The sequence below is a fragment of the Pseudophryne corroboree genome, chromosome 3 (genome assembly GCF_028390025.1).
Source record: "Pseudophryne corroboree isolate aPseCor3 chromosome 3, aPseCor3.hap2, whole genome shotgun sequence".
NCBI classification, from domain to species: Eukaryota; Metazoa; Chordata; class Amphibia; order Anura; family Myobatrachidae; genus Pseudophryne; species Pseudophryne corroboree.
In genome coordinates, this window is record NC_086446.1 from 90,053,149 (window position 1) to 90,074,802 (window position 21,654).

Genomic DNA, 21,654 nt, shown 5'->3' on the forward strand with positions numbered 1-21,654 from the left:
CCTGCTGGCAACAGGATCACTGCAACGAGGGACTTAGGGGAGAGATCTCCAACTCACCTGCGTGCAGGATGGATTGGGATCTTAGGCTACTGGACACTGAGCTCCAGAGGGAGTCGGAACACAGGTCAGCCTGGGGTTCGTCCCGGAGCCGCGCCGCCGATCCCCCTTACAGACGCTGAAGAAGACGGCAGAACGGAGGTCCGGAAACAGGCGGCAGAAGACTTCACAGTCTTCATGAAGGTAGCGCACAGCACTGCAGCTGTGCGCCATTGTTGTCACACGGCTCACTGACCTAGTCACGGAGGGTGCAGGGCGCTGCTGGGGGCGCCCTGGGCAGCAATATAAGTACCTTATTGGCAAAATAAATACATCACATATAGCCATTAAGGCTATATGTATGTATTTTAACCCAGGCCAGTTCTTAAAAACCGGGAGAAAAAACCCGCCGAAAAGGGGGCGGAGCTTATTCTCCTCAGCACACAGCGCCATTTTCCCTCACAGAAAGGCTGAGGGGAAGGCTCCCATGCTCTCCCCTGCACTGCACTACAGAAACAGGGTTAAAACAGAGAGGGGGGGCACTGATTTGGCGATATAAATATATATTAAATGCTATAAGGGAGGAACACTTTTATAAAGGTTGTCCCTGTATAATTATAGCATTTTGGTGTGTGCTGGCAAACTCTCCCTCTGTCTCCCCAAAGGGCTAGTGGGTCCTGTCCTCTATCAGAGCATTCCCTGTGTGGGTGCTGTATGTCGGTACGTGTGTGTCGACATGTATGAGAAAAATGTTGGTGAGGAGGCGGAGCAAATTGCCTGTAATGGTGATGTCACTCTCTAGGGAGTCGACACCGGAATGGATGGCTTACTTGTGGAAGTACGTGATCATGTCAACACGCTGCGAGCCGGTTGACGACATGAGACGACCGGCAAAAAAAAAAAAAAAAAATTAGTACCTGTCCAGGCGTCTCAGACACCATCAGGGGCTTGTAAAAACGCCCATTTACCTCACGGACACTGACTCCAGTGTCGACGGTGAAGAAACAAACGTATTTTCCTTTAGGGCCACACGTTACATGTTAAGGGCATGAAGGAGGTGTTACATATTTCTGATACTACAAGTACCACAAATAAGGGTATTTTGTAGGGTGTGAATAAACTACTTGTAGTTTTGCCTGAATCAGATAAATTAAATGAAGTGTGTGATGATACGTGGGGTTCCTCCGATAGAAAGTTATGGGCGGTATACCCTTTCCCGCCAGAAGTAAGGGCGAGTTGGGAAACACACCTTAGGGTGGATAAGGCGCTCACACGCTTATAAAACAAGTGGCGTTACCGTCTCCAGATACGGCCGCCCTCAAGGAGCCAGCTGATAGGAAGCTGAAAAATAGCCTAAGAAGTATATACACACATACTGGTGTTATACTACGACCAGCAATCGCCTCAGACTGGATGTGCAGCGCTGAGGGGGCTTGGTCGGATTTCCTGACTGAAAATTTTGATACCCTTGACAGGGACAAGATTTTATTGTCTATAGAGCATTTTAAGGATGCATTTCTATATATGCGTGATGCGCAGAGGGACATTTGCATTCTGGCATCAAGAGTAAATGTGATGTCCATATCTGCCAGACGAAGACACGACAGTGGTCAGGTGAGGCAGATTCCAGACGGCACATGGAAGTATTGCCGTATAAAGGGGCGGTCCATCGGACCTGGTGGCCATGGCAACAGCTGAAAAATCCACCTTTTGTTCCCCGAGTCACATCTCAGCAGAAAAGGACACAGTCTTTTCAGTCTCAGTCCTTTCGTCCCCATACGGGCAGGCGGGCAAAGGCCAGTCATATCTGCCCAGGGGTAGAGGAACGGGAAGAAGACTGCAGCAAGCAGCCCATTCCCAGGAACAGAAGCCCTTCACAGCTTCTGCCAAGTCCGCAGCATGAAGCTGGGGCAGTACAAGCGGACTCAGGTGCGGTAGGGGGTCATCTCAAGAGTTTCAGCACGCAGTGGGCTCACTCGCAAGGGGACTCCTGGATCCTACATGTAGTATCCCAGGTGTACATTGGAAATTCGAGACGTCTCCTCCTCACAAGTTCCGGAAGTCTGTTTTACCAACGTCTACCTCCGACAGGGAGGCAGTATTGGAAACAATTCACAGGCTGTATTCCCAGCAGGTGATAATCAAAGTACCCATCCTACAACAAGGGAGGGGGTATTATTCCACACTATATTGTGGTACTGAAGCCAAACGGCTCGGTGAGATATGAAATATTTGAACACTTACATACAAGCGTTCAAATCAAGATGGAGTCACTCAGAGCAGTGATAGCGAACCAGGAAGAAGGGGACGAGATGGTGTCACTGGATATCAGGGACATTTACCTACATGTCCAAATTTGCCCTTCTCACCAAGGGTACTTCAGGTTCGTGGTACAGAACTGTCACTATCAGTTCAGACGCTGCCGTTTGGATTGTCCACGGCGCCCCGGGTCTTTACCAAGGTAATGGCCGAAATGATGATTCTTCTTAAAAGAAACTTGGACGCTTTCCTGATAAGGGCAAGGTCCAGAGAACAGTTGGAGGTCGGAGTAGCACTATCTTTAATAGTTCTACGACAGCACGAGTGGATTCTAAATATTCCAAAATCGTAGCTTTTCCAAGGACACGTCTACTGTTCCTAGGGATGATTCTGGACACAGTCCAGAAAAAGGTGTTTCTCCCAGAGGAGAAAGCCAGGGAGTTATCCGAGCTAATCGGGATCCTCCTAAAACCAGGAAAAGTGTCAGTGCATCATTGCACAAGAGTCCTGGTAAAAATGGTGGCTTATTACGAAGCAATTCCATTCGACAGATTTCACGCATGAACTCTTCAGTGGGATCTGCTGGACAAATGGTCCGGATCGCATCTTCAGATGCATCAGCAGATAACCCTATATCCAAGGACAAGGGTGTCTCTCCTGTGGTGATTACAGAGTGCTCATCTTCTAGAGGGCCACAGATTCAGCATTCAGGAGTGGATGCTGGTGACCACGGAGGCCAGCCTGAGAGGCTGGGGAGCAGTCACACAGGAAAAAAAAAATTTCCAGGAAAGTGTGATCAAGTCTGGAGAATTCTCTCCACATAGATGGAGCTAAGAGCAAAATTATAAGGCTCTAAACTTAGCAAGACCTCTGCTTCAAGGTCAGCCGGTATTGATCCAGTGGGATAACATCACGGCAGTCGCCCACGTAAACAGAAAGGGCGACACAAGAAGCTGGAGGGCAGTGAAAAAACTGCAAGGATTTTTCGCTAGGCGGAAAATCATGTGATAGCACTGTCAGCAGTGTTCTCTCCGGGAGTGGACGACTGGGAAGCAGACTTCCTCAGCAGGCATGACCTCCACCTGGGAGAGTGGGAACTTCATAGGGAAGTTTTTCCGCATGATTGTGAGCCATTGGCAAAGACCAAAGGTGGAAATGATGGCGTCCCGCCCGAACAAAAAACGGGACAGGTATTGCGCCAGGTCATGAGACCTTCAGGCGATAGCTGTAGATGTCCTAGTAACACCGTGGGTGTAACAGTCGGTGTATGTGTTCCCTCCTCTGCTTCTCATAACCAAGGTATTGAGAATTATAAGACATAGAGGAGTATGAACTATACTCGTGACTCCGGATTGGCCAAGAGGGACTTGGTACCCGGAACTTCAAGAGATGCTCACAGAGGACTAAGGGCCTGGGGAGCTAAGAAGGGACTTGCTTCAGCAGGTACCATGTCTATTCCAAGACTTACCGCGGCTGCGTTTGACGGCATGGCGGTTGAATGCCGGATCCTGAAGGAAAAAGGCATTCCATAAGAGGTCATACCTACCCTGGTCAAAGCCAGGAAGGAGGTGACCGCACAACGTCATCACCACATGTGGTGAAAATATGTTGCGTGGGTGAGGCCAGGAAGGCCCCACGAAGAAAATTCAACTAGGTCGAATTCTACACTTCCTGAAAACAGGAGTGTTTTGAGCCTAAAATTGGGGTTCTTTAAGGTTTTAAGTTTCGGCCCTGTAGAATTTCTTCCGAAAAGAATTGACTTCAGTTCCTGAAGTCCAGATTGTCAAGGGAGTATTGCATATACACCCCTTTTTGTGCCTCTAGTGGCACCGTGGGATCTCAACATAGTGTTGGGTTTCCTTAAAATCATATTGGTTTGAACCGCTCAAATCTGTGGATTTGAAATATATCACATGGAAAGTGAACATGCTGTTGACCAATATCTCACATGGACAGTGACCATGCTGTTGGTCCTGGCCTCGGCCAGGCGATTGTCAGAATGGGCGGCTTTGTCTTACAAAAGCCCATATTTAAATTTCCATTCGGACAGGGCAGAACTGGGACTCGTCTCCAGTTTTCTTCCTAAGGGGGTGTCAGGTTTTTCACCTGAAACAACCTATTATGGTGCCTGCGGCTTCTAGGGACTTGGAGGACTCCAGGTTAATAGACGTTGTCAGGACCCTAAAAATATATATATATATATATATATATATATATATATAGTTTAGGACGGCTGGAGTCAGAAAGTCTGACTTGCTGTTTATATTGTATGCACCCAACAAGATGGGTGCTCCTGCGTCTAAACAGACGATTGCACGTTGGATCTGTAGCACAATCCAACTTGCACATTCTGTGGCAGGCGTGCCACAGCCTAAATCTGTAAAGGCCCACTCCACTAGGAAAGTGGGCGCATCTTGGGCGGCTGCCCGAGGGGTCTCGGCATTACAACTTTGCCGAGCAGCTACGTGGTCAGGGGAGAACACGTTTGTAAAATTTTACAAATTTGATACTCTGGCTAAGGAGGACCTGGAGTTCTCTCATTCGGTGCTGCAGAGTCATCCGCACTCTCCCGCCCGTTTGGGAGCTTTGGTATAATCCCCATGGTCCTGACGGAGTCCCCAGCATCCACTAGGACGTTAGAGAAAATAAGAATTTACTTACCGATAATTCTATTTCTCGTAGTCCGTAGTGGATGCTGGGCGCCCATCCCAAGTGCGGATTGTCTGCAATGCTTGTACATAGTTATTGTTACAAAAATCGGGTTATTCTTGTTGTGAGCCATCTTTTCAGAGGCTACTTCGTTTTGTTATCATACTGTTAACTGGGTTCAGATCACAAGTGGTACGGTGTGATTGGTGTGGCTGGTATGAGTCTTACCCGGGATTCAAGATCCTTCCTTATTGTGTACGCTCGTCCGGGCACAGTACCTAACTGAGGCTTGGAGGAGGGTCATAGGGGGAGGAGCCAGTACACACCATGTGACCTAAAAGCTTTTTTAGATGTGCCCTGTCTCCTGCGGAGCCCGCTATTCCCCATGGTCCTGACGGAGTCCCCAGCATCCACTACGGACTACGAGAAATAGAATTATCGGTAAGTAAATTCTTATTTTCTTAACATTTGGACGCTTGTCATTTATTTCACAAAGCATGCTGTTTGACATGAATAATTAGGTATACATTGATGCGAACAAGAAATAAAATGTATATAGAGTACATATACTGTATAAAGAGGTTCTCAATATCATTTATAAGAGACTAATGGGTCCTATTTCTCAAGCCTAAAAAATGTGCAAAAGGCCGTTTCAAGTGATTTAGGTTTAGGGCTATGGAACCTTGACCACAGTGGCTAATGCCAGCTGGCTGTGTGGCGTTAGTCACTTTGTCCCTGTGGAGACATTGGGCTGTTGTCAGCATTATTGATTTCTCTGACGTCCTAGTGGATGCTGGGACTCCGTCAGGACCATGGGGAATAGCGGCTCCGCAGGAGACAGGGCACAAAAGTAAAAGCTTTAGGATCAGGTGGTGTGCACTGGCTCCTCCCCCTATGACCCTCCTCCAAGCCTCAGTTAGGTTTTTGTGCCCGTCCGAGCAGGGTGCAATCTAGGTGGCTCTCATAAAGAGCTGCTTAGAGTAAAAGTTTTGATAGGTTTCTTATTTTCAGTGAGTCCTGCTGGCAACAGGCTCACTGCAACGAGGGACCTAGGGGAGAAGAAGTGAACTCACCTGCGTGCAGGATGGATTTGCTTCTTAGGCTACTGGGCACTAGCTCCAGAGGGACGATCACAGGTACAGCCTGGATGGGTCACCGGAGCCGCGCCACCGACCCCCTTGCAGATGCCGAAGTAAGAAGAGGTCCAGAAACCGGCGGCTGAAGGCTTTTCAGTCTTCATGAGGTAGCGCACAGCACTGCAGCTGTGCGCCATTGCTCTCAGCACACTTCACACCAATGGTCACTGAGGGTGCAGGGCGCTGGGGGGGGCGCCCTGGGCAGCAATGTTAATACCTTTTCTGGCTAAAAAGAATACATCACATATAGTCCCTGAGGCTATATGGATGTATTTCACCCCTGCCAGGTCTCAGAAACACCGGGAGAAGAGCCCGCCGGAATAGGGGGCGGGGCCTATCTCCTCAGCACACAGCGCCATTTTCCCTCACAGAACTGCTGGTGGGAAGGCTCCCAGGCTCTCCCCTGCACTGCACTACAGAAACAGGGTTAAAACAGAGAGGGGGGGCACTTATTTGGCGATATGTTTATATATTAAGATGCTATAAGGGAAAACACTTATATAAAGGTTGTCCCTGTATAATTATAGCGTTTTGGTGTGTGCTGGCAAACTCTCCCTCTGTCTCCCCAAAGGGCTAGTGGGGTCCTGTCCTCTATCAGAGCATTCCCTGTGTGTGTGCTGTGTGTCGGTACGTGTGTGTCGACATGTATGAGGACGATGTTGGTGAGGAGGCGGAGCAATTGCCTGTAATGGTGATGTCACTCTCTAGGGAGTCGACACCGGAATGGATGGCTTATTTAAGGAATTACGTGATAATGTCAACACGCTTCAAGGTCGGTTGACAACATGAGACGGTCGGCAAACAAATTAGTACCTGTCCAGACGTCTCAAACACCGTCAGGGGCTTTAAAACGCCCATTTACCTCAGTCGGTCGACACAGACACGGACACTGACTCCAGTGTCGACGGTGAAGAAACAAACGTATTTTCCTTTAGGGCCACACGTTACATGTTAAGGGCAATGAAGGAGGTGTTACATATTTCTGATACTACAAGTACCACAAAAAAGGGTATTATGTGGGTGTAAAAAAACTACATGTAGTTTTTCCTGAATCAGATAAATTAAATGAAATGTGTGATGATGCGTGGGTTTCCCCCGATAGAAAATTATTGGCGGTATACCCTTTACCGCCAGAAGTTAGGGCGCGTTGGGAAACACCCCTTAGGGTGGATAAGGCGCTCACACGCTTATCAAAACAAGTGGCGTTACCGTCTCCAGATACGGCCGCCCTCAAGGAACCAGCTGATAGGAGGCTGGAAAATATCCTAAAAAGTATATACACACATACTGGTGTTATACTGCGACCAGCTATCGCCTCAGCCTGGATGGGCAGCGCTGGGGTGGCTTGGTCGGATTCCCTGACTGAAAATATTGATACCCTTGACAGGGACAGTATTTTATTGACTATAGAGCACAGAGAGATATTTGCACTCTGGCATCAAGAGTAAGTGCGATGTCCATATCTGCCAGAAGATGTTTATGGACACGACAGTGGTCAGGTGATACATATTCCAAACGGCACATGGAAGTATTGCCGTATAAAGGGGAGGAGTTATTTGGGGTCGGTCCATCGGACCTGGTGGCCACGGCAAAAGCTGGAAAATCCACCTTTTTTACCCTAAGTCACATCTCAGACGTCTCCCCCTCGCAGGTTCCTGAAGTCTGCTTTACCAACGTCTCCCTCCGACAGGGAGGCAGTAGTGGAAACAATTCACAAGCTGTATTCCCAGCAGGTGATAATCAAAGTACTCCTCCTACAACAAGGAAAGGGGTATTATTCCACACTATATTGTGGTACTGAAGCCAGACGGCTCGGTGAGACCTATTCTAAATCTGAAATATTTGAACACTTACATACAAAGGTTCAAATCAAGATGGAGTCACTCAGAGCAGTGATAGCGAACCAGGAAGAAGGGGACTATATGGTGTCCCGGGACATCAGGGATGCTTCCTCCATGTCCCAATTTGCCTTTCTCACCAAGGGTACCTCAGGTTCGTGGTACAGAACTGTCACTATCAGTTTCAGACGATGCCGGTTGGATTGTCCACGGCACCCCGGGTCTTTACCAAGGTAATGGTCGAAATGATGATTCTTCTTCAAAGAAAATGGACGATATCCTGATAAGGGCAAGGTCCAGAGAACAGTTGGAGGTCGGAGTAGCACTATCTCAAGTAGTTCTACGACAGCATGGGTGGATTCTAAATATTCCAAAACCGCAGCTGTTTCCGACGACAATTTGCTGTTCCTAGGGATGATTCTGGACACAGTCCAGAAAAGGGTGTTTCTCCCGGAGAAGAAACCAAGGGAGTTATCCGAGATAGTCAGGAACCTCCTAAAACCAGGAAAAGTGTCAGTGCATCATTGCACAAAGGTCCTGGGAAAAATGGTGGCTTCTTACGAAGCGATTCCATTCGGCAGATTTCACGCAAGAACTTTTCAGTGGGATCTGCTGGAAAAATGGTCCGGATCGCATCTTCAGATGCATCAGCGGATAACCCTGTCTCCAAGGACAAGGGTGTTTCTTCTGCGGTGGCTGCAGAGTGCTCATCTACTAAAGGGCCGCAGATTCGGCATTCAGGACTGGGTCCTGGTGACCACGGATGCCAGCCGGAGAGGCTGGGGAGCAGTCACACTGGGAAAAAATTTCCAGGGAATGTGATCGAGTCTGGAGACTTCTCTCCACATAAAACAATGCTCTAAGCTTAGCAAGACCTCTGCTTCAAGGTCAGCCGGTATTGATCCAGTGGGACAACATCACGGCAGTCGCCCACGTAAACAGACAGGGCGGCACAAGAAGCAGGAGGAAAATGGCAGAAACTGCAAAGATTCTTCGCTGGGCGGAAAATCATGGGATAGCACTGTCAGCAGTGTTCATTCCGGGAGTGGACAACTGGGAAGCAGACTTCCTCAGCAGGCACGACCTCCACCCGGGAGAGTGGGGACTTCATCGGGAAGTTTTCCACATGATTGTGAACCGTTGGGAAAGACCAAAGGTGGATATGATGGCGTCCCGCCTGAACAAAAAACTGGACAGGTATTGCGCCAGGTCAAGAGACCCTCAGGCAATAGCTGTGGACGTTCTGGTAACACAGCGGGTGTACCAGTCGGTGTATGGGTTCCCTCCTCTGCTTCTCATACCCAAGGTACTGAGAATTATAAGACGTAGAGGAGTAAGAACTATACTCGTGGCTCCGGATTGGCCAAGAAGGACTTGGTACCCGGAACTTCAAGAAATGCTCACAGAGGACTCATGGCCTCTGCCGCTAAGAAGGGACTTGCTTCAGCAAGTACCATGTCTGTTCCAAGACTTACCGCGGCTGCGTTTGACGGCATGGCGGTGGAACGCCGGATCCTAAGGGAAATAGGCATTCCGGAAGAGGTCATTCCTACCCTGGTCAAAGCCAGGAAGGAGATGACCGCACAACATTATCACCACATGTGGCGAAAATATGTTGCGTGGTGTGAGGCCAGGAAGGCCCCACGAAGAAATTTCAACTCGGTCGATTCCTGCATTTCCTGCAAACAGGAGTGTCTATGGGCCTCAAATTGGGGTCCATTAAGGTTCAAATTTCGGCCCTGTCAATTTTCTTCCAGAAAGAATTGGCTTCACTTCCTGAAGTCCAGAAGTTTGGCAAGGGAGTACTGCATATACAACCCCCTTTTGTGCCTCCAGTGGCACTGTGGGATCTCAACGTAGTTCTGGGATTCCTCAAATCACATTTTAAACCGCTCAAATCTGTGGATTTGAAATATCTCACATGAAAAGTGACCATGCGGTTGGCCCTGGCCTCGGCCAGGCGAGTGTCAGAATTGGTGGCTTTGTCTCACAAAAGCCCATATCTGATTGTCCATTCGGACAGGGCAGAGCTGGGGACTCGTCCCCAGTTTCTCCCTAAGGTGGTGTCAGCGTTTCACCTGAACCAGTTTATTGTGGTACCTGCGGCTATTAGGAACTTGGAGGACTCCAAGTTGCTAGATGTTGTCAGGGCCCTGAAAATATAGGTTTCCAGGACGGCTGGAGTCAGGAAAACTGACTTGCTGTTATCCTGTATGCACCCAACAAACTGGGTGCTCTTGCTTCTAAGCAGACGATTGCTAGTTGGATGTGTAGTACAATTCAGCTTGCACATTCTGTGGCAGGCCTGCCACAGCCAAAATATGTAAATACCCATTTCACAAGGAAGGTGGGCTCATCTTGGGCGGCTGCCCGAGGGGTCTCGGCTTTACAACTTTGCCGAGCTGCTACTTGGTCAGGAGCAAACACGTTTGCAAAATTCTACAAATTTGATACCCTGGCTGAGGAGGACCTGGAGTTCTCTCATTCGGTGCTGCAGAGTCATCCGCACTCTCCCGCCCGTTTGGGAGCTTTGGTATAATCCCCATGGTCCTGACGGAGTCCCAGCATCCACTAGGACGTCAGAGAAAATAAGAATTTACTTACCGATAATTCTATTTCTCGTAGTCCGTAGTGGATGCTGGGCGCCCATCCCAAGTGCGGATTGTCTGCAATACTTGTACATAGTTATTGTTACAAAAATCGGGTTATTATTGTTGTGAGCCATCTTTTCAGAGGCTCCGCTGTTATCATGCTGTTAACTGGGTTCAGATCACAGGTTGTACAGTGTGATTGGTGTGGCTGGTATGAGTCTTACCCGGGATTCAAAATCCTTCCTTATTGTGTACGCTCGTCCGGGCACAGTATCCTAACTGAGGCTTGGAGGAGGGTCATAGGGGGAGGAGCCAGTGCACACCACCTGATCCTAAAGCTTTTACTTTTGTGCCCTGTCTCCTGCGGAGCCGCTATTCCCCATGGTCCTGACGGAGTCCCAGCATCCACTACGGACTACGAGAAATAGAATTATCGGTAAGTAAATTCTTATTATTGTCCCCAATATTATTGGGCAATATTCATGCAACTTTATATTTTCTGTCAACATTTATCACTGCTATTCAGCAATAAACTTTGTGGGAACAGTAACTCTCTGTTCCTGCGAAGTTCTCAACGGCTTAAGGGGGGTACTCACGGAGCGATATTCTAAGCAATCTGACTAGATTGCTTAGAATTTGAGCATTATCGCTCCGTGTGTACCCCCTACTGCGATAGCGATGTGCAGCCCCGCGCATCGCTATCTCTGGTGCTAGATTGGCCTGCATGCAGGCCAATCTAGCGGGTCGCTCACTTCACCCGCTGGGTGAAATGAGCGGGCCCCCCCCGTCTCCCCCCGCACGCTCAGCACAGATCGCGCTGTGCTGAGCGGCGGGAGAGATGTGTGCTGAGCGGTTCGCTCAGCACACATCTCTCCCGCATCGGCCCGTCTATATGGGCCTTTAGTTTTCCGAAATCTGAAAACAAAACCTATTTCTCTGACGTCCTAGTGGATGCTGGGAACTCCGTAAGGACCATGGGGAATAGCGGGCTCCGAAGGAGGCTGGGCACTCTAGAAAGATTTATGACTACCTGGTGTGCACTGGCTCCTCCCACTATGACCCTCCTCCAAGCCTCAGTTAGATCTTGTGCCCGGCCGAGGTTGGATGCACACTAGGGGCTCTCCTGAGCCCTTAGAAAGAAAGTATAGATTTAGGTTTTTTATTTTCAGTGAGACCTGCTGGCAACAGGTTCACTGCAGCGAGGGACTAAGGGGAGAAGAAGCGAACTCGCCTGCTTGCAGCCGGATTGGGCTTCTTAGGCTACTGGACACCATTAGCTCCAGAGGGATCGACCGCAGGCCCAGTCCTTGGTGTTCGGTCCCGGAGCCGCGCCGCCGTCCCCCTTACAGAGCCAGAAGCAAGAAGAGGTCCGTAAAATCGGCGGCAGAAGACATAAGTCTTCACCAAGGTAGCGCACAGCACTGCAGCTGTGCGCCATTGCTCCTCATACACACTTCACACTCCGGTCACTGAGGGTGCAGGGCGCTGGGGGGGGGCGCCCTGAGAAGCAATAATAACACCTTGGCTGGCAAAAATACCACAATATATAGCCCCAGAGGCTATATATGTGGAAAATACCCCTGCCAGAATCCAGAAAAAAAGCGGGAGAATAGTCCGCGGAAAAGGGGCGGAGCTATCTCCCACAGCACACTGGCGCCATTTCTCCTTCACAGATCCGCTGGAAGGAAGCTCCCTGGCTCTCCCCTGCAGTCTACACTACAGAACAGGGTAAAAACAGAGAGGGGGGGCACTAAATTTAGGCGCAGTATAAATTATATAAAAGCAGCTATAGGGGACATAACTCAGTTAGTCCCTGCATTATATAGCGCTCTGGTGTGTGCTGGCATACTCTCACTCTGTCCCCCCAAAGGGCTTTTGTGGGTCCTGTCCTCATTGGAGCATTCCTTGTGTGTGTGCGGTGTGTCGGTACGGCTGTGTCGACATGTTTGATGAGGAGACTTATGTGGAGGCGGAGCAGATGCCGATAAATGAGATGTCGCCCCTGTGGGCCGACACCACAGTGGATGGATAGGTGGACGGTATTAACCGACAGTGTCAACTCCTTACATAAAAGGCTGGATGACGTAACAGCTATGGGACAGCCGGCTTCTCAGCCCGCGCCTGCCCAGACGTCTCAAAGGCCATCAACGCTTCCTCAGATGGCAGATACAGATGTCGACACGGAGTCTGACTCCAGTGTCGACGAGGTTGAGACATATACACAATCCACTAGGAACATCCGTTACATGATCCCGGCAATATAAAATGTGTTACGCATTTCTGACATTAACCCAAGTACCACTAAAAACAAAGGGTTTTATGTGTGGGGAGAAAAAGCAGGCAGTGTTTTGTTCCCCCATCAAATGAGTGAATGAAGTGTGAAAAAGCGTGGGTTTCCCCGATAAGAAACTGGTAATTTCTAACAAGTTACTGATGGCGTACCCTTTCCCGCCAGAGGATAAGTTACGCTGGGAGATATCCCCTAGGGTGGATAAGGCGCTCACACGTTTGTCAAGGTGGCACTGCCGTCTTAGGATACGGCCACTTTGAAGGTACCTGCTGATAAATAGCAGGAGGCTATCCTGAAGTCTGTATTTACACACTCAGGTACTAGACTGAGATCTGCAGACTGCTGCAGCGTGGTCTGTACCCCTTTCAAACAGGGATACTATTTTGCGAACATAAGACGTCGTCTTATATATGAGGGATGCACAGAGGAATATTTTGCCGGCTGGCATCCTGAATTATTGCAATGTCCATTCTGTCAGGAGGGTATTGGAGACCCGACACTGGACAGGTGATGCTGACTTTAAAAGGCACATAGAGCCTTATAAGGGTGAGGAATTGGTTGGGGATGGTCTCTGGGACCTCGTATCCACAGCAACAGCTGGGATGAAAATATTTTACCTCAGGTTTCCTCACAGCCTAAGAAAAGCACTGTATTATCAGGTACAGTCCTTTCGGCTTCAAAAAAGCAGGCGGGTCAAACGAGGGAAGAGGGAAAAAGCTGCACCAGCAGCCAGTTCCCAGAATCAAAATTCTTCCCCTGCTTCCTCTGAGTCCACCGCATGACGCGGGGGCTCCACAGGCGTAGCCAGGTACGGTGGGGGGCCGCCTCAAAAATTTCAGCGATCAGTGGGCTCGCTCACAGGTGGATCCCTGGATCCTTCAAGTAGTATCTCAGGGGTACAAGCTGGAAGTCGAGGCGTCTCCCCCCCGCCGTTTACTCAAATCTGCCTTGCCGACAACTCCCTCAGGCAGGGAGGCTGTGCTAGAGGCAATTCACAAGCTGTATTCCCAGCAGGTGATAGTCAAGGTGCCCCTACTTCAACAAGGACGGGGTTACTATTCCACACTGTTTGTGGTACCGAAACCAGCCGGTTCGGTGAGACCCATTTTAAAATGGAAATCCTTGAACACTTACATAACAAAGTTCAAGATGGAATCACTCAGGGCGGTTATTGCAAGCCTGGACGAGGGGGATTACATGGTATCCCTGGACATCAAGGATGCTTACCTGCATGTCCCTATTTACCTTCCTCACCAGGAGTACCTCAGATTGTGGTACAGGATTGCCATTACCAATTCCAGACACTACCGTTTGGACTGTCCACGGCACCGAGGGTGTTTACCAAGGTATTGGCAGAAATGATGATACTCCTTCAAAAAAAAGGGTGTTTTTATTTATCCCATACTTGGACGATCTCCTTATAAAGGCAAGGTCCAGGGAGCAGTTACTGGTCGGAGTAGCACTATCTCAGGAGGTGCTACAACAGCATGGCTGGATTCTGAACATTCCTAAGTCACAGCTGGTTCCTTCCACTCGCTTACTGTTCCTGGGGATGATTTTGGACACAGAACAGAAAAAAGTGTTTCTCCCGCAGGAGAAAGCCAAGGAGCTGTCATCTCTAGTCAGAGACCTCCTAAAACCAAAAAGGGTATCGGTGCATCGTTGCACACAAGTCCTGGGAAAAATGGTGGCTTCATACGAAGCAATTCCATTCGGCAGGTTCCATGCGAGGACCTTCCAGTGGGGCCTCTTGGATAAGTGGTCGGGATCGCATCTTTAAATGCATCAAATGATAACCCTGTCTCCAAGGACCAGGGTGTCTCTACTGTGGTGGCTGCAGGGTGCTCATCTTCTAGAGGGCCGCAGTTTCGGCATACAGGACTGGGTCCAGGTGACCACGGATGCCAGCCTTCGAGGCTGGGGAGCAGTCACACAGGGAAGAAACTTCCAGGGCCTATGGTCAAGTCAGGAGACTTCCCTACATATAAATTCTGGAACTGAGGGCCATTTACAATGCCCTAAGTCAGGCAAGACCCCTGCTTCACAACCAGCCGGTACTGATACAGTCAGACAACATCACGGCAGTCGCCCATGTGAACGACAGGGCGGCACAAGAAGCAGGATGGCAATGGCAGAAGCCACAAGGATTCTCCGATGGGCGGAAAATCACGTACTAGCACTGTCAGCAGTGTTCATTCCGGGAGTGGACAACTGGGAAGCAGACTTCCTCAGCAGACACGACCTACACCCGGGAGAGTGGGGACTTCATCCAGAAGTCTTCCTGCTGTTGGTAAACCGTTGGGAAAGGCCACAGGTGGACATGATGGCGTCCCGCCTCAACAAAAAGCTAAAGAGATATTGCGCCAGGTCAAGGGACCCTCAGGCGATAGCTGTGGACGCTCTAGTGACACCGTGGGTGTACCAGTCGGTTTATGTGTTCCCTCCTCTGCCTCTCATACCAAAGGTACTGAGAATAATAAGATGGCGAGGAGTAAGAACGATACTCGTGGTTCCGGATTGGCCAAGAAGGGCTTGGTACCCGGAACTTCAGGAAATGATATCAGAGGACCCATGGCCTCTGCCGCTCAGACAGGACCTGCTTCAGCAGGGGCCCTGTCTGTTCCAAGACTTACCGCGGCTGCGTTTGATGGCATGGCGATTGAACGCCGGATCCTGAAGGAAAAGGGTATTCCGGAAGAAGTCATTCCTACGCTTATTAAAGCCAGGAAAGATGTTACGGCAAAGCATTATCACCGCATATGGCGGAAATATGTTGCATGGTGCGAGGCCAAAAAGGCCCCAACAGAGGAATTTCCACTAGGTCGATTTCTACATTTCCTGCAAGCAGGAGTGAATATGGGCCTAAATCTAGGCTCCATTAAAGTACAGATCTCGGCTCTGTCGATTTTCTTTCAAAAATAACTAGCTTCAGTACCTGAAGTTCAGACATTGTGAAAGGAGTGCTGCATATTCAGCCCCCGTTTGTGCCCCCTGTGGCACCTTGGGATCTCAACGTGGTGTTGAGTTTTTCTTAAAATCACATTGGTTTGAGCCACTAAAAAACGTGGATCTAAAATATCTCACGTGGAAAGTGGTCATGTTATTGGCCTTGGCTTCAGCCAGGCGAGTGTCAGAATTGGCGGCTTTATCATGTAAAAGCCCTTATCTGATTTTCCATATGGATAGGGCAGAATTGAGGACTCGTCCCCAATTTCTCCCTAAGGTGGTGTCAGCGTTTCACCTGAACCAGCCTATTGTGGTGCCGGCGGCTACTAGTGAATTGGAGGACTCCAAGTTGCTAGACGTTGTCAGGGCCCTGAAAATATATGTTTCCAGGACGGCTGGAGTCAGAAACTCTGACTCGCTGTTTATCCTGTATGCACCCAACAAGCTGGGTGCTCCTGCTTCTAAGCAGTCTATTGCTCGCTGGATTTGTAGTACAATTCAGCTTGCACATTCTGTGGCAGGCATACCACAGCCATAATCTGTAAATGCCCATTCCTCAAGGAAGGTGGGCTCATCTTGGGCGGCTGCCCGAGGGGTCTCGGCTTTACAACTTTGCCGAGCAGCTACTTGGTCAGGGGCAAACACGTTTGCAAAATTCTACAAATTTGATACCCTGGCTGAGGAGGACCTGGAGTTCTCTCATTCGGTGCTACAGAGTCATCCGCACTCTCCCGCCCGTTTGGGAGCTTTGGTATAATCCCCATGGTCCTTACGGAGTTCCCAGCATCCACTAGGACGTCAGAGAAAATAAGAATTTACTCACCGGTAATTCTATTTCTCGTAGTAGGTAGTGGATGCTGGGCGCCCATCCCAAGTGCGGATTGTCTGCAATACTTGTAAATAGTTATTGTTAACTAAAGGGTTATTGTTGAGCCATCTGTTGAGAGGCTCAGTTGTTTTCATACTGTCAAACTGGATATAGTATCACGAGTTGTACGGTGTGATTGGTGTGGCTGGTAAGAGTCTTACCCGGGATTCTAAATCCTTCCTTATTATGTCAGCTCGTCCGGGCACAGTGTCCTAACTGAGGCTTGGAGGAGGGTCATAGTGGGAGGAGCCAGTGCACACCAGGTAGTCATAAATCTTTCTAGAGTGCCCAGCCTCCTTCGGAGCCCGCTATTCCCCATGGTCCTTACGGAGTTCCCTGCATCCACTACGGACTACGAGAAATAGAATTACCGGTGAGTAAATTCTTATTTTCTCTTACGTCCTAGAGGATGCTGGGGACTCCGTAAGGACCATGGGGATAGACGGGCTCCGCAGGAGACATGGGTACTAAAAAAGAACTTTAGGTATGGGTCATGGGTGTGCACTGGCTCCTCCCTCCATGCCCCTCCTCCAGACCTCAGTTTGATACTGTGCCCAGAGGAGACTGGGTGCATTACAGGGAGCTCTCCTGAGTTTCCTGAAAGAAAGTATTTTAGTTAGGTTTTTTATTTTCAGGGAGCCTGCTGGCAACAGGCTTCCTGCATCGTGGGACTGAGGGGAGAAAAGCAGACCTACTTAAATGCTAGGCTCTGCTTCATAGGCTACTGGAAACCATTAGCTCCAGAGGGAGTCGGAACGCAGGTCTCACCCTCGCCATTCAATCCGGAGCCGCGCCGCCGTCCTCCTCACAGAGCCGGAAGATAGAAGCCTGGTGAGTATGTGAAGATAGAAGACTTCAGAGGCGGCAGAAGACTTCGGTTCTTCACTGAGGTAACGCGCAGCGTTACCGCTGCGCGCCATTGCTCCCACACAACACACACATAGCAGGCACTGTAAGGGTGCAGGGCGCAGGGGGGGCGCCCTGGGCAGCAATTAAACCTCAGATCTGGCTGAAATATAGATATATAGGCTTGATACTATATATATATATATATATATATATATATATATTTAAGAGATCCCCCGCCAGTTTTGAAAGATTTTAGCGGGACCGAAGCCCGCCGCTGAGGGGGCGGAGCTTGATCCTCAGCACTCACCAGCGCCATTTTCTCCACAGCACACCGCTGAGAGGAAGCTCCCCGGACTCTCCCCTGCTGAACACGGTGAAAGAGGGTTTGAAGGAAAGAGGGGGGGCGCACATAATTTGGCGCAGTGTAATAATAAAAAAGCGCTATCTGTGTAAAGATATTTATTTTTCCCTGGGTCACTGGCGCTGGGTGTGTGCTGGCATACTCTCTCTCTGTCTCTCCAAAGGGCCTTCTGGGGGAACTGTCTTCAGATAAGAGAATTCCCTGAGTGTGTGGTGTGTCGGTACGCGTGTGTCGACATGTCTGAGGTAGAAGGCTCTCCTAGGGAGGAGGTGGAGTAAATGTGTGTGGTGTCTCCGTCGGCAACACCGACACCTGACTGGTTGGATATGTGGAATGTTTTAAGTGCTAATGTGAATTTATTGCACAAAAGGTTGGACAAAGCTGAGTCCAGGGAGTCAAGCCCTGCCTGCCACTATGTCGCAGGGACCTTCTGGGTCTCAAAAGCGTCCACTATCCCAATTAGTAGACACTAATACCGACACGGATTCTGACTCCAGTGTCGACTACGATGATGCAAAGTTACAGCCAAAATTGGCTAAAAGTATTCAATATATGATTATTGCAATAAAGGATGTACTGCATATCACAGATGACCGCTCTGTCCCTGACACGAGGGTACACATGTTTAAGGAAAAGAAACCTGAGGTAAACTTTCCCCCATCTCATGAGCTGAACGAGTTATTTGAAAAGGCTTGGGAATCTCCAGACAAGAAACTGCAGATTCCCAAAAGGATTCTTATGGCGTATCCTTTCCCAACTGCGGACAGGATAGATACGGTGGGAATCCTCCCTGAGGGTGGACAAAGCGTTGACACGTTTATCCAAAAAGGTAGCGCTGCCATCTCAGGATACGGCAACCCTCAGGGATCCTGCTGATCGCAAGCAGGAGACTACCTTGAAGTCAATTTATTCACATTCTGGTACCTTACTCAGACCGGCGATAGCGTCGGCTTGGGTTTGTATCGCTGTAGCAGCATGGACAGATACCTTATCGGCAGACATTGAGACCCTGGATAAGGATACCATTTTATTGACCCTGGGTCATATTAAAGATGCTGTCTTATATATGAGAGATGATCAAAGAGACATTGGCCTACTGGGTTCTAGAGTCAACGCTATGGCGATTTCTGTTAGACAAGTCCTATGGACCCGACAATGTTATGATTCCTGTACTCCAGACCGGAGGAGATCTTATGGCAGAGGTCTGAGTACAGGGAAAATAAGCTGGTTGTGGGAGCAGGAGAGCCTAGTAACCCCTGGCACCCTAACTCCGTTGTCTCGCCCGTGTTATCAGAAATCCCCTGCGAGACTATGGTTGCTTGAGCCCATGGCAGCCGCGTTCGAAGGGCGGATTATGTCTGCCCAACCCCGATGCCCCCGCAGGTCTTAAAGGGAGACAAGGGGAAGTCCGAGACAGGGTGATAACAAGGGGCCCTCTGACTAAGCAACCAGGCCAGGGGTTACAAGCTAACTAACTTAAACCAAAGGTATGTGCGGACTAGCCGCCAGGGAAAAGGACAACCAAAGATCCCCTGATCCGTTACTCCTATCCAGCACCGCTGGATACCAGAGTGGATCTGTGGGAGCGGAATCCTCCGCAAAAGCTCCAGAACACAAGTAAACTAAATAATAAACAGTAAGCGGACAAGCCGCAACACACGGCTGAGCCGCGACTCACGAACACCACAAGATGTTAAAGGTGCTCGGTCAGACTCCAGGAACAGATGACAAACTTCCGAGTACAGGATCTCTGAGGACAGGAACAACCGGATTGAGCAGGACTGGAAACTCTCTGTAGCAGACACAGGCAAACAGGAAGCTATCACCGGCGTCTGTAAGGAGTCCTGAGGGTGCCTTTATTCAGGAACCCTCCAATCAAAATCCAGACAGGGTAATCAACTGAAATGCCGTGCAGCTTGCATGCTGCACGGCCAGCACACCATGAGGTAATCAGGACAGACCCAGCAACGGGGAACGCGGCTGAACGTGGCGTCCCCGTTGCTAAGGTCAGAGCGGCTCCGTGCGCCCGGCGTCTAGCGTTGCCAGGGAGCCGGCGGCTGTACGCGCACGGCGTCCCTGGTTGCTAGGCGCCGGGCCGCACCGACGAGCGGACCCCGGCGCCTAACAGTACCCCCCCCTTGAGGAGGGGTCAAGGAACCCCTAAAGCCGGGTTTCTGAGGAAATTCTCGAAAAAATGCCCTTTTGAGCCTCGGGGCATGAAGATCCTCATCCAGGACCCAAGACCTTTCCTCTGGCCCATAACCTCTCCAATGTACCAAAAAATAAAGCCGACCCCGGGACAACTTGGAATCGAGAACCTTCTCCACCAAGAACTCCTGCTGACCCTGTACATTTATTGGTGATCTCCCCTGAGATATTTTACGAGGAAATCTACTGGACGAAACATATGGTTTCAGTAATGAGCAATGGAAGGTATTTCCGATCCGTAAAGTTTTTGGTAAACGTAACCGGAAAGCAACTGGATTGACTTTTTTGATAATGAGAAATGGTCCAATAAATCTAGGACCCAATCTGGCTGAGGTTTGTCGAAGTTTAATGTTGCGAGTCGACAACCACACCCTGTCTCCTACTTTAAAAGTGCACGGCCGCCGGAGCCTGTCAGAAAATCTTTTTTCCCGGAATGCTGCTTTTCTGAGAGCCAAGTGCACTTTTTTCCAAATAAGTTTAAGATGAGAGGTCAGGGCCAGAGAGGAGACAGAGGAATGTTGAAAAAATGAATTAGCTCTGGGGTGAAAACCAAAAACTGCAAAAAATGGAGACACATTGGTGGAGGAATGACAGGCATTATTATAAGCAAACTCCGCCAAAGGAAGAAACTCAGACCAGTCATTTTGGAGTTTGGCCGAGTACAAACGCAAATATTGTTTTAGAGATTGGTTAACTCGCTCAGTCTGCCCATTGGATTGGGGATGATAACCGGACGTTAAAGATAATTTCATCTTTAACGAAGCACAAAAAGACTTCCAAAATTGTGCAATGAATTGTGGACCCCTATCAGAAACAATATCAGTGGGTAAGCCATGGAGTCTGAAAACATGGCGGAGGAACAAGACTGCCAATCCCTGGGCAGATGGCAATCGGGGAAGAGCAATGAAATGGGCCATTTTGCTAAAACGGTCCACTACCACCCATATGACTCGGCATCCGGCTGACAGAGGGAGGTCCACCACAAAATCCATGGAGATATGCGACCATGGCCTAAGGGGAACATTCAAGGGCATAAGTTGACCTATAGGCAAAGAACGGGGAACTTTATGCTGTGCACAGACCTGACAAGAAAAAACAAACTCTTTAATGTCTTTGGAAAGACCAGGCCACCATACTGAGCGGGAGACTAATTCCAAAGTCTTAGCGATTCCCGGATGCCCGGCAACCTTGCTATCATGAAACTCCGCCAAAACAGTAGCTCTCAAAAACTCAGGGACAAAAAGACGACCAGCAGGAGTATTTCCAGGAGCTTGATGTTGAAGCAGCTTTAACTGGGTAAATACATCCTGTGTGAGGCCTGCCCGAATGACTGAAGACGGAAGTATGGGAGTAACAGGACTATTGTCTTGAACTGGAAGAAAACTGCGTGACAGGGCATCTGCCTTAGTATTCTTGGAACCTGGCCTGAAGGTGATAATGAATTTGAAACGAGTAAAAAATAAAGCCCAACGAGCCTGCCGGGCATTCAGTCGTTTAGCAGATTCAATGTATTGAAGATTTTTGTGATCAGTCAAAACTGAAATGGTATGGGTCGCTCCTTCAAGCCAATGCCTCCACTCCTCGAAAGCCCATTTAATAGCCAGCAATTCCCGGTTACCAACA